A 14,463-nucleotide genomic window follows, 5' to 3' on the forward strand; every position below is an offset into this window, starting at 1 on the left:
CAGTGGTGAAGTGTACCACTAGTACTTCACATTTATTAAAATAAACACAAAGTAATTAGGGATAGATTAAAGGGCAAGATTACTTCAAAGAGAGGTTGATGAGGAAGAGGGTATCAGAAAAGAACTTTTGTAGGAGGAAGCAGTTGAATTGATTCTTGAGAAGATTCAGGGTGACAGATAAAAAGGGAGAACACTCTAGACATATGGAAAACCTATGCAAAGACATAGAACAGAAGGATAGAAAGCTGCATATGGAAAAAAGAATATATATGTAGGATGGGGAATTTTAAATAAGTATAGAAAGTTATGCTTAAGGCAATTGTAAAGATCTTTAAATGTCAAAAGGAGAAGTTTCCTTCCATCCACATCCAGGCTCACAATTTCAGAATCATCTTTGAATCCTTATTATCTCTCATTTCACAATCTAATTACTCACAAGTTTTGAAATTTTATTTTACTTTTATATATTTTTACTTATATCTATGTCCTTCCCTATACTTACATAGCTTTGATCCTTATTCATGTACTTACTACCTCTTCCTAGGACTATTGCCACAATCTCCTCATTGGTCTTCCTGGTTCCAGTTTCTTTCGACCCTAGTTCATCCTCCATACAATTGCCAAATTAATATTCCTAAGACATAGGTATGATAATATTAAAATTAAATTATCAAAATCTTCATTGGCTCCATATTGCTTCCAAGATACAACATAAATTCCTTAGGTGGGTAGTTAAGCTCTGTAAAATTTGTCTCTAATCTACCTTTTGAAAATGTCTTTTGTATTATTATTTCCCTTCACTCATATTATATTTCAATGGAATAGTCATCAGTCTACTACTCTACTATTTTCTGGGCTTTGGCACAGGCTATGACCCATATTTAGGCTGCATTCCCTTCTTACCTTTAACCTTTTGAATCTTTAGCTTCCTTCTAGATTTATCCCAAGTATCATAAAAATCACTCCAATCCTCCTTTTAATAAGTATTTTCTTCTTCCTGAAGTTCCTTTGAATTTACTGAATCTGCACCTGTTATAACCACATACACAGTATCCAAAAGAATGTTAATTCAATATAAGCTTAGATTATTTCTTTTTTGTCTTTGCATTTCTTTCTCTACCACTGTAACCGATAAACAGAAGGTATCTACTAAATGTTTGTTGAAACGAACTCTTAAAATAGAAACTTCAAAAGCAATAAAATATATGGGCATTTATAGCTAGGACAATTGTTTGTGATGCTCAGTTAATCTCATTCCCGAGATATAGGACAGTATTTTCTAATTTTCTTGTTATCCTGGGAGAATTCTCTAAAATAACATGAACTTGGCTCCTTGCTCACTTCTTAGAACATTTCTCTATATTTTAGACCAATATTCAATCATTAAAATCCTTCTTCCCATCCCCTAATTAGTTCCATGGATATATCAGTTCTTACTGAAATTAACTAAACAAAAATGTGGAAAAATAATCCTGAAAATAGTCTTGCCTTGTATTCCTATTTCATAACAGGCTTGCCCTGAGGAGTGCTGGCACAACAGGAACTTACTAGCACAGAAATAAGTCACACTTATATGAATCGTGTGTTAAGATTTACAAAATGCTTTCCTCACAAATTTGTAAGAGTAGGTATCTGCATACGGACACATCACAGATTACAATGATCATAAGCAGAGAACTGCTCTAAAGGGAGGAAAAGGACTAGGAGCCTTGAATTAAATAACTTTTATCAAGGATTATTCTCATAAGGATACAATCAGTTCACACTTCTTCAGCAGTCTGAGACCTTAGAAGTCTATTTCAAGATTAATTAGAAAAAGAATTCTTTAAAATGGAAAAATAGACTATTTCCCTATTATTCATAACAACAGAATCTATTTAATGAAGCCTTGAAAATAGTTCAGTGGCTTGACTGCCACCTACTGGTTATTCTTCATCACAACCCTCATTTTAATTTCTTGGGCAAGGAGGGAAAAAAGGCAGCTTTCCTTCTCCAGTAATATCAGAAAAGTATTTTAATCTCTATGTTGAAGTGTATTCTTTTTAAAAAAGCATTGTATATAAAGGAAAGAATGTGATTGGTATTTTTACTTTCCACAGAACTATATAGAGTATACATTCGTCCAAAAAGGATGATTCAAGGAAATTCCAAAAGCTTCTATTTGGTCCATTTTATTTAATCCTAACAAAGCTTCCTATTCTGGCAAAGCCTCCCATCTGACCTACAAGAACCCTCAAAAAAACAAACATGAACCTGCCAAGCTGAAAGTGACTGTCTTTATAAAACTGATATTCAGATTTTTAGAGCAACAGAAAGAGATCTCTTTTAAGCTTGCATAGCCAGAGGAGACTTTGGAGGAAAAGTACTTCTTTGATCAAATACCAGAAACTGAGTACAATGTGTATGTACATCAGCAGTCATTTGAGAAATACTTCAACTAGAAAAGAAATTTAGTTGCCCCAAATTTCAAGTTGTAGGCCTCTGATACCCTCCAATGCTTGGAAATCAGAAAGCCAGCAGAAATGGTTTGTTGGGGTTTTTTTCCCCTCTAGTGTTTAAATTACCATTTTATAGTAATAATCCATTTTCTGGATCCAGTGATAGCATTTAATGTTTCCATATAAAATGATGATGACTTCTTGGTGGACATGTGGCTCGAAGATAAACTCTATGTCATTTATTTTAATTATACCTTTTTCTGTTTTTGTGCTCAATTATGCATATACAGAAAATTAAAAACTGTTTATAGGTTAATAAAGTACTGCATTGAGTTGGTTGCATTTCTTCAAATATGTTTGCACATTTTTATACACACTTAAATCCAGTTATGATTAATTATATCTTTAAGAACCTAAAGAAAAATTATGTAGAATATTAAGTTCTTTTTATAAAAAACAATGTGCTTCCTTTGTAGCCTATACTCTATTCACAATATACTATGTAAGCACATCAATAAACTCTTAACACTCCAGAAATCCTTTCAAACAATGTTCTGTTCTGTACCATAAACAGGCATGGATAATAAATATTAGCATTTGGTAAAGTCACTTAATCTGTTAAGGTAATAATGGCCAAAAGACAAGTCATAAAAAGACTAATAGCTCCTTGCAGCACTAATAAAATTTGCCAGTTTTCAAGTCGACATTTCTTAATCATTGTGAGCTATGTTAAGATTAATTCCCTTTGTATTTATACAAGTGCCCAGATCTATCTACTTAGACACACATTGAGAATATGTATCAAATCATGATCATATCATATCATGCAACAAAAGCGCTCTATGTGTTCTTATTTATAGCAATGCCACTAGAATTATTAGAAATTAATGTAAGACAGCATTAATAATATTGTATATGAAAGGAAACCATTTTTATCAAATAATAATGTATAGTTTTTTATGTGATTCTACTCCAGCGAGTCAGTAGAAAAGAAAAATGGTTTTACCTAAAATATTGGCAAACTAGCTGAAAGAATAAAATTAAGTTGACCTTTTAATAGATGTCTATTTATTGATTTAGATTCACCTCCTTTTTTTTTTTTTTTGGAGGAAGGAGAGGAGAAAGCAGGCTAAGGAGGGGCTCTTAGAATACAGGCATATATAATAATACAGCCCAAACCAGTTTTATTTCTTTTGTGTGTCATTACTGAAGGATTGAGGCAGGCTTCCTTTAAGTGTAGTGATGCAAAAATAATAGTATCCCAGTCTGGCTGTGCACAAGCAGAGGAAAACAAGAGCTTCATATTAAAGTACCTTCTAGGTAGCTGACATGACGCATCTAGTCAGACGTAAATAATGACAGACGGAAACTATCATGAGGTCTGTGAAGCATCAACATGCTGCCATCATTTTCTCTCTAACCTTGCCTTGCTAGCAGCTCTCAGGCTTACAGGCTGAGAGATCATTTAAAAAGCAAATCCTAATGATGCTGCCCACTGTAACAACAGTCAGCAAGATTGGCACCAATTTAGCTCAGTTTAAAAACTCGGGGTGGCAGCCATTGTTGGCTCATGACACCCTAAACTCGTGGCATTTCCACAGTGTTCCTACATTTTCCCTAACCCTCCCCACCCATCCCACCCCTATAACTATCCACACCTCCCTCAGGGCTCCTTCTGAATCTTAGGGAAAGATTTCACCTGTACAGAAGGAAAATAGTCCATCTCGGTCACTCAGTTGGCAATCTGAGTATAATCTCTTGAATTGCCTCTATTTTTTGGATGGTTTTATTTAGTAAAACAAGACAAAATATAATAACAACAAATCTTTCTGAAAATCCTTACCCACCCTCTTCCTTTTTGTGAATGTGTGCAGCCCACACTATTTTGTGTGCATTATGTATGCACAGGCTAACTGTGGGTAAATAACATTCCAGTGTCCCTGTAGCTTAAGTCTAACATGGTTATGGTTCAGATAAACACATCTGTACATGGCTGCCATAATCAATGTGGAATGGCAGAACAATTTTGCAGATGCAGCCCCAGGAAAAAAAAATAGCTGTCTTGTCCAGATTCAATAGAATCTATTCACCAAGAAAACCTGCGATAAAGCAGTAACACATTTTATTTGTTAAGACAGTGATGACTTAGCAAACCAGTGGGAACTGAAGTTGATATCCGGTAAGATAATGGCATTATCACTTTGCAAATCAGTATGTGGCTTTGCTTGGGTGCCAACAGTAGGACACAAGGCTTCAAGAGCTAAAATAAAACAAAACAAAAAGCAAGGAGATCAGACTGCCTAGGTTGGATTATAAATGCATTCTGATCAATTACCATGATTTTCCTTCTGCTTGGTACAAAACAGATTGCACAGGCTAAAGATTCACTGTTAGAGGGAGCTTGAAGGTGTGTGTTGGGGATGGGGGGGAGTTCATGAGGGAGGTAGAGTGTCGGTCGGAATAATTCATCCTAATGGAATGATATTGATCTCACTTCATAATACTTTAATCACTAACTGAACAACTTATCCTAGGAAAAAAGAGATGTCAAAATAAAATGAGTGTTTTATATATGGATACACATATATTGTGCATATATATAATAAATGTACACATTTTTATGTATGTATGCAATATATTTTGATATACCTACATAATGTTTTTAGGACTTTTGAGTTTTTTCAGTTATAAATATTGATATCATTTGTGACTCCCATAGAAAATAGAAGACATTTAATTCTGTTGTTGATATCAGGTACTGTACAGGTTGATTTCCCTAGGCAAAAGTGAAAAATGTACTATTTGGACTTAAATTTAGATTTAATAAATAGCTAATTTGGGATCTTGTTCTATATGCAAGGAAATAATCACAAGGCATTCCTTTTTAAAAGGTTTCATTTATTCTTGTGAGCTTAATTATTGCAAGGAAACTGTGAGCAATTTGTTTTTTACCAGTGTCTGATTTCTGAGAATGGTTATTAAATATTAAATGGATGCATAATTCAGGCAATTAAGAAAGTAATCACACAAAGTAATGTAATGGAAGTTAATTATTACTGCATAAGCAAATAGTTCATTAATGCTAGGAGTTGCTATGGCTGCATTCTTAATACATGCAGAAGTGAAGCATGAATCCTCCGTGTATTTGAGGAGGTAGGAGGAAGTGGGATACTCCAGAAAGGCTGTTCCTAATGAAAAGCATAGGCAAATAAAGGCCATATTGACCCCTGACTCTTCTAAATAATCTGGGATCATCATTGCTGAAGAGTTTTATCAAAACCACGATTAACTTAGATGCTTATAATCTTTTCTATTTGTAGTACAGACGTGGCTTAAATCAAGGAAGAAGTAAGGGAATTCAGGTTGTTTTTAAAAAAAAAAAAAGCCAATCCTGCTTCCCTTGTTTAAAAAAAAAAAAATCTACCCAGTGTCGTTTCTCTTGTTAAAAAGCTATAAAATCATATGTGTAACTTAAAAGGACTAGACCATTTTTGATTTTAAAAGAATAATAACTGGAAGAACTACCCTTTTTCTAAGCTGACACTCATGACCACCAATGAAAATTCTGACATATCCTGGCTCACACTGATTCCCCAAAGCATTATGCTTTATAAAGGTTATTTTACATTAAATCAGCATGGATACAAGTTTTTATGCTCCCCACACTTGGTGCAGCTACAAAGGTAACGTAAAATAGGGTGAGGTACCGTAAAATAGGGGGGCCAAATGGACTTGGGCAGGAGAAGGAGAGCAAACTAAATGGGGATGATTTCTGAATGAATGAACAATGGAGAGGTTTCAGAATGAAGCCTCCCTCCAGGCCTTGAGCAGAGCTAACCAGGCAAGGAAAGGTTTGTTATGTGTGGATTCTGGAGCTTTTTGGGACTTGCCACTTTCCTGTAGTGACCCTTCTCACACATGCTCTTTGTTGTCACTTCAAGTGTGTATGTAATATATATCTGTATATGCACACACATATATGTAGTATACTTTTATACATATATTTGTATATACATATATCACATAGTAGGGAATATAAAAGATTTTTAAATATAGGCAATATTCTATTACATATGTTACATTCTATTCTTATGTGTAATATATGTAGATGTAAATATATTATGTGTAAACACATTTATAAACATTACATAATCTATCACATAATTTATATATACAGTAGATCCCGAACATCTTAGTGCAGTTTGAAGCTTTTAATAGCTTCAGACTATAGCTAGTAAAGTTTCAAACTTCACTAAGACTTTTGGGATACGGAGCATGTGTATGTATATATACAAATCCATATATATAAATATAAATGTGTGTATATACATAGGAACACAGTATATATGTTTGTATATATAAGCATGTGTCTCTTTACATAGCATGGGGTATACATATACATATATACAAATCAATATGTGTATATAAATATGTGTGTATATATGTATGTATACCAGAAAAACATTATAATGCATGTGTATATTAATATGTGTAAGCATGTGTATATGTATATAGGAACATGGTACATATATGTCTCTATATACAAATCCATATATATGAATATTTATATATATATAAATATGTATGTATGTATACAGAAACAGTGCATATGTATATATATATATATATGTATGTGATTGTGTGTATGTACATAGGAATATGGTACATATGATATCTCTATATACAATTCCATATATATGTACATACGTGGACTACATGAATCTATGTATATGTGAATATATGAGTATGTGTGCATGTATATATACATGTATATACACATAGATATTATTTTTCATATTAAACTGGCAAAAATATCTAGCCTGAGTTCAGCGTTTAAACATCAAAGAAATTAAAAAAAGAAAATATTTTGTGGTGTGCTTCCCTCTAAATGGAATAATAATAAAAACTATTTACAGAAAAACTTTAAAATGTATCAGGTACTTTGCAAATATTATTTGAACCTCAGGACAACAGTATGAAGCAGGTACTCTATTAATAAACAGTAGCACCTAGCTGCATGTGACATTATGCTTGTGATGATGTGTGTTATGAGCTCAGTGAACCACTGACTCTCATAGTCATATAGACAGTACTCATATAGATAGCTATAAAAATATTGGTTAATTGATTTGTTTATTCTTGCAAAAGGAGCATTGTGCTAACCACTGGAGGTGATACAAAGTTTAGGGATGACATGATTCCTGCCTTCTTGAAATTTATGATAAGATTAATTAAATCAATTAAGAATTGGAGTCTCTATTTCTTCATGTCGAATTTGAATTAGCTAACAGAAAAGGAAGGTAATATTTTGCTCCTCAAAGTCACCCTGCGATGTTTCTTGCAGTCTCACTTATTCTCTGCAAATCACACAAACCTTCCTAGGGTAATAAGTGAATATCAAGATTCAGTTGAAGATATGTTTGGATTTAATTTAGAATTTGAACAACTATATGATACAATGGCCAGGTCTGGAACAGAAAGACTTATCTTCTTGAGTTCAAATCTGGCCTTAGACATTTACTAATTGTGTGACCCTGGACAAGTCACCTTACCCAGTTTGCCCCAGTTTCCTCATCTGTAAAAGGAGATTGAGAAGGAAATGCTAAATCACTCCAGTATCTCTGCAAAAAAAAAAAAAAAAAAAAAAAAAAAATAAGGTCATCAAAAATTGGACATGACTGAAAAACAAATGAATAACAAAATAACATTTTAATTCTACATTTGATCACCTATTAGTTTTCCATTCCTATGTTATGTGCCTGCAAAGAACCATAGGGAGTACAAAGTAATGGAAAGAACACTTGGTTTTGGAATTGGAGAGACTGGGTTCCAATCTAATCTCTGTTATGAACTATGGGATCTTGCACAAGTCATTTTAGACTGGTAGGTTTTTTTTTCATTCATAAAAAGAAGCAGTTCAGATTATATGACTTCCAAAATTCTTTCCAGTTCTAAATTACCATGCAGTCTAGTAAGACCTACATAATAAAAGAATGAGATCTAAATTATGTGTTACCAACTCTAGTCCTGTAGAAATTCAGAAAAGGGAGAGGTGTGCAATAGTTGAAGTAGCCCAACAAGACTTTTTGGAAAAGATAGAAATCTGAGCTCAACCTTAAAGCATAAACAAAATGTAGAGGGAAGAAAAGAGGGCATTTCAAGAAGAGAATAGAGTAAAAGTGGAGGATAATATGAGCCAAGTTAACAGAAGTCTGAATGAGCATGGCATGTGTGAGTATAGTGGGGGTGATAATAAGATAATCAGATTGTGTGGCAGAGAGGGCTTATGTTGGGAAGAAGAGGGAAACAAAATCATATTGATAGGGTGAGGTCCTAGTTGGAAGACCTTGAAAGTCAGGCTGAGGGGTCAGGTGTATGTGTTAGACATTAAAGATTCCTTGAAGGCTTGCATTCTCTAGGGAGCTATCAGTGGTTTTTTATTTTCCCTAAATACTTTTTAACATCTCCTCGTCAATAAAAGCATGTTTAATGCATTAAAAAAAAATCAATCCTCATATATTTTGCCTTTAAATTGACTCTTCATTTCACCAAGGATTAGGGATGAGTTTAATGGAATTATGTTTATACCTTTCAGAATTTGGCCTTTCTTTACTTCCTGTGATTCCAGAACCTAGTTCAATCAGCCAAATAATTCTAGAATAGATGAATCCCCTCCTTTTCCTCTCTTTCCTCTTCTCCTTCTCCTTCCCCCAGAGTGATTCAAAAGTAGAACAGAAAAGGAAGATAATATTTTGCTCCTCAAAGTCATCCTGCAATGTTTCCTACAGTCTCACTTATTCTCTGCAAATCACACAAACCTCCTAGGGTAATAAGTGAATATCAGATTCAGTTGAAGATATGTTTGGATTTAATTTAGAATAGAATCTACTTTATAAGTTTATTTCTTTAAGCTAATTGCTTCTCAAAGAGGTGATTTAGGAGTTAGGAACAATCTAGGTTCTACTTTGAACAATTTCTGTCCCTATAAGAAAGTCACTTCTCTCTTTTAATTTTCCTATCTTTTAAAACATTACCTATTCTTTATCTAAATTCTATTGGATTACAAATGTCTTAAGAAGAAAGACTCTCTTAGGCATTTTTGCACGTCCTGAGGGCAGAAAGAGTTGAATCTTTTTTTGTTTGTTTGTTTTATATCCAGTATCCAGCACACTGCTTTGCATGTGGTAGGTATATAAATAAACTAAATAAACATTATAGCTGTTCTTTGAATGAATGAATGAATTTCTTGTATATACAGGCATTTAATAATTCCTTGTTGAATTGAGTGGAATTAAAATAACTTGCAGTAAATTGAACTAAAGATAGAGATTTCTTCATCATCACCAGCCTTTATTCCAGCAGTTGAAAGGTAACAATTTCTTAATGTATCATTTAAGTCACCAGGAGTAAGAGTTTACCAAATAAATGGCAGAGGTTTAAAGGAGTTCCAAAACCCCTTCCAAAAATCACTTCCTCCTTTGTCATCACTGAGAGGAAATGGCTTTATATCTTAATATTTTCTTATTATCATGACATGGTTAATTTCAAGGAGATGATTTTCACTTGTTTCTATCTCCCATTTTAAAGTATTGTAATGCAAAAAATATGTTAACAGCAGATTCTAAGAGGTTTACAAATAGATAACTTGTATTCAGAAAGCTGTATCTGAAGAGATGTTTCAGCAACATTGAATCCTCTTATCCAAAATAGTCATATCCTATTCCTTAGAGACATGTGCTGGAGGACTTTGGGGACATTTTTTCTTTGTGATGAAAGTAAGGGGAGAAAGGAAATCTCTCATCCCTTGTGAACTCATAGCTAGATAGAATATTCACTCATTAGACACTATCTAAGCTTCAATGAAATGTCTTGAGCTAACGCTGCAGCAGTTCTGTGTTAAACCCTGTCTTATCACCACAGTGGAAAAAAAGACCTTATGAGGACTAATGACTAATTCCCTACATCATTTCTAATGTATCCCAGGGTGCTAACTTCAGAACACCTGCCTCTACCACTGGTAAGGTAATGAGAGAATCCGTGAGTTACGGACCACTGAAAGCATTCATAATATTCATCAGTTGGACATTATTGGACGGGGCAGCATGCCTAGTTCACTAAGAGCCATTGAATGCAGTTGCCCTTAGTGCTCTGCTTTTATGGGCAGTTGGTCAGTGAAGTGGCTGAAAATACATACTAATGGAATAGATGAGTTTAGAAAAGTTCTAGCTTCCCAGGAAGTCCAGAAAGCTTGTTAAATTGTGTTGCTAGTAATATATATTTTTAAAATAATGCTCCTAATAACAACTAGAAGCGTGAGAAGTGAAAACCTTTAATTATCCAGAAAATCTAGGTCCCCTAAAACCAGGCTTTGGCCTGGACAATTCATACTGTTGGGGGGAAAGTCTCTTGGGGGTTCTGAAAAATCCAGAATGGCTTAGTATATTATCCATGGGGCAGCTAGATAGAATAGTAGGTAGAGCTCTGCACCTAGAGTAAGAAAGACTTATCTTTGTGAATTCAAATGTGGCTTCAGATACTTACTTAGCTATGTGATCCTATACAAGTTCCTGACTCTTGTTTACCTCAGTTTCCCCATTTGTAAAATGAGTTGGGAAAGGAAATGGTATCTTTGCCAAGAAAACCCTAAGTGAGGTCACAGAGTCAAGAATGACTGAATAACAACAGATATTTAAATTCACCTAATAATCAACATTTTTATTGCTTGTTCTAGAAAGTCTAAGCATAGTTCTAGTCAATGAGCATTTTTAAATTTTGAGATAACCAAAATTTCTTTACTCCTATGAATATATGTATATATATATATATATATATACATATATATGTGGATATATATGTATATGTGTGCATACACATATATAACAGATGAGGAAGATAAACTCAGGAAAGGTTAAAGTATCCACAAAGATAGATTTGATAGAGGCAGGATTCAATTCAAGCCTTCTGATTACTTTAGCCACAATATCTCCCTATGTCCATATTCATATCTAGAATAAAGGCTTTTTTCCCTCCCCCCCCCAAATTATTTCATTTCTTAATAAGAATCATGGAAATCAGATATCTATCAGACTAGAAAAGAAATATAGACATTCTATGGCTTACTGGATATCATCTCTTGACATATCATGGAATATAAATATAAGTAGAATGAGTTTTCTTCAACTCCCTCCCAAGAACCTTAGTCACTTTTAAGTAACATCTTTCTTTTTGTATTTAAAAACCATTGTTAGAGTAAAAAACCTTGTATTTCTTTCCTTGTAAGTTGCTTTTTCATATTTCTTTCTCCTACCATTCTTCTTAGTTCACTTATTCAGCATCTCACAATTGACTGTGAATATATGACTACAATTAAAAATAAATGACCCAGTGACAGGTAAAAGATCTTATGCTCATTTTTCTTGATGTAAATGCAACTATCTGCCACAGAAAACTACTTAGGGTTATGACCAAGGTCACCCCTAAAGGTGGGGAGGCCTACTTATAAAATTATGGCTCTCAATATATCCACCTCTGTGAGTAGCACAGGAAAGGAGAGAAAAAAATCTAAAATGTCCAGATATCATGAGAGACAAGGTGATTTTTCATCATCTAAACTATGTCCTTTTTGATTCCTCAGTATTTGCTTCTCTCTCCTTCCTATTAGAAATTATAAAAGCATTTGTTTTTGAATCTCTATACATAATTCCCAAGAAAACAAAAAATATTTTTGGCCAGTAGTGTGACTTGGTTGCTTTTTTCACTGTAACTGCTTCATGAATACCATCTGAGGAAATAATTATGTAAGGTCAGTTTACCTTGCTACTGAATTCCCCACTTAGAGTAGAAGAAAATCTCCTGGAAGCTAACAAAAATCCTAGGAAAGATGAAAAAATCAATGGAAATAAATGAGAGCAAGTCAGTTTCATACTTGGTGGTCTGTGAGGCAGTTCTGTTGCTGAAAGATTCTGATTAGGAATGTACATATTTTGAAACACTTTATTTTAACCTTTCTGACTTTTCAGATAACTTTGCTTTAATTTCAAAAGCAACCCTTTAAACACACACACACACACACACACACACACACACACACACACACACACACACAGTCCAGAATGATTGAAATAAAGGATAGAAATCATTAGGTAGTTTATTTCATATGTTGGAATGGGAAAGAGAAACCAGAAAAATACTTTGCACCAAAGTATTAATTAACAAACAATACTTGTTGAATGTTGACCAAATAAAACAACTCTCTAGAAGACAAATTTGGGGAATGAGAGGAGCTCTGATATTTAATGTTTTTTAGCCTGGAAACTAGCAAGAGTCAGAAACCCAAATGTGCTATACCAAGTAACATTACATCATGGCTGTGATGATGAAGACAATATAATAGTTATATTTATTCCTTAGAATTGAGTCTTGGCATCCAGAAAAAGGAAAGCTTGTCATAAAACAAAACCAAGAAGCATCAAGCATGCATTTTCTGTTTCAGTAATGTGTGTGCAAAGATGGCTTGCTAGTATGTAAGGCTGGACTATGTAAAACATATTTTCATCTGACTTCCTTAAGCCACATTTGGTGTTCCATTAGCAGTGTGCAGTAGGCCCGAGTGTCCTCTGCATTACACTAATTGTTTAAGCATGACAGGTTATTACTTCAGTCAGAGGGGTAATGTAGATTGGGGTGGGGAGGTGGTTGGAGAAGTAGGGCACAAACACAATTTTCTAGTTTTCAAGGAGCAATTATAAATAGATGAGAAGCCATAAAAATATTACACATGGGAAATGGCCATCAGTACAATTGAAACAGTGCCTGAAGCTGGCGGAACCAGGAGCGAGATGGGTTCAGAGCTGACAGAACTGAGGTTGGTGATTTAAAAATAGCAATGATAATTCTTCCTCAAAACAGAACAATGCAAGCAAGAGTCACAACTCTCACAAAAGTTATTGGTCAAACATGGGCCATTTCATTGGATAAGCTATTTTCAAAGCAAACCCAAATTTCAAAATGTCAGCCTGATAAATAGGGGGAATCTAAAAAGGATAAAGTCAAGGTGTTTTCTTTTAGATATTAAACAAAAACCTTTGTTTTTATTTCTAACAATCTCTCAAAGCTTTAAGAAAAGAGAATAGTTTAATGCCCTGGGAAGAGACCTATTTATTTATTTTCTGGATAATATCTTATTGACTTAATATATCCATGTGCAAGTTTATTTTAGATGTCTCTTGGGACTGCTTCTGTGATTTCACTCCCATAAAGAAACTCCCTTCATAGATCTAGAAAATTGTTCAGGGAAAATAATATTCATGGTTATACAAAGAAAAAATGTGAAAGGCAGGACTGGTATCCAGATCTTCTCTCCTATTCACTGTGCCACATTGCATTTCTAGTTTATACATTAATGCTTCACTTTCTCCATCTCTAAAATGGGTGTTACTTTCAGAGAATTTAAAAAGTTGTAAGAGTTGGATAGATGAGAGGCAACAATGCATAGAATATGGAGGACTAACTGGAATCAGAGAGATCCGGGTTTAAGTTTTGCCTTTGACATACACTGGATACATAACCATGAGTAAAAGGCTTACCCTCTTGGTACCCTCTGAAAATACTTGAATAATATAAGCCACAGTTGAGTTGCTGATTTGCCCTACAAGAAGGAGTTTCCATGCTTGAAATTGCCCATGTGGCTAGAATCACAGATCAGTCCCCTCTCCACCCATCTTCCTGTACTACAAATCACTAAATGTAAGCGCCACATAAATGGGGATCTTGTTTTGCCTAAATACCTACCTAGCTCAGTCTTTTGCATAGTATCCTGTAGAAGGGTTTGTTAGGTTAACAACAATACATGTATATTGAAGAACTGTAATTTTCATTTTCTTCTGCAGGGGTTGATTGGTTCAAAATTTCCAGGGTTTTTTGTGATTACGGGCATAGGTATGTTAAATCAACTTTACAAGCATTCAGTGTATTCTAGAAAAGATGACAATAGATGGGAGAATGAGGATACCTACATATTAATCTA

This window comes from Sminthopsis crassicaudata, chromosome 3, assembly GCF_048593235.1.
Source record: "Sminthopsis crassicaudata isolate SCR6 chromosome 3, ASM4859323v1, whole genome shotgun sequence".
In the NCBI taxonomy this organism is placed as follows: Eukaryota; Metazoa; Chordata; class Mammalia; order Dasyuromorphia; family Dasyuridae; genus Sminthopsis; species Sminthopsis crassicaudata.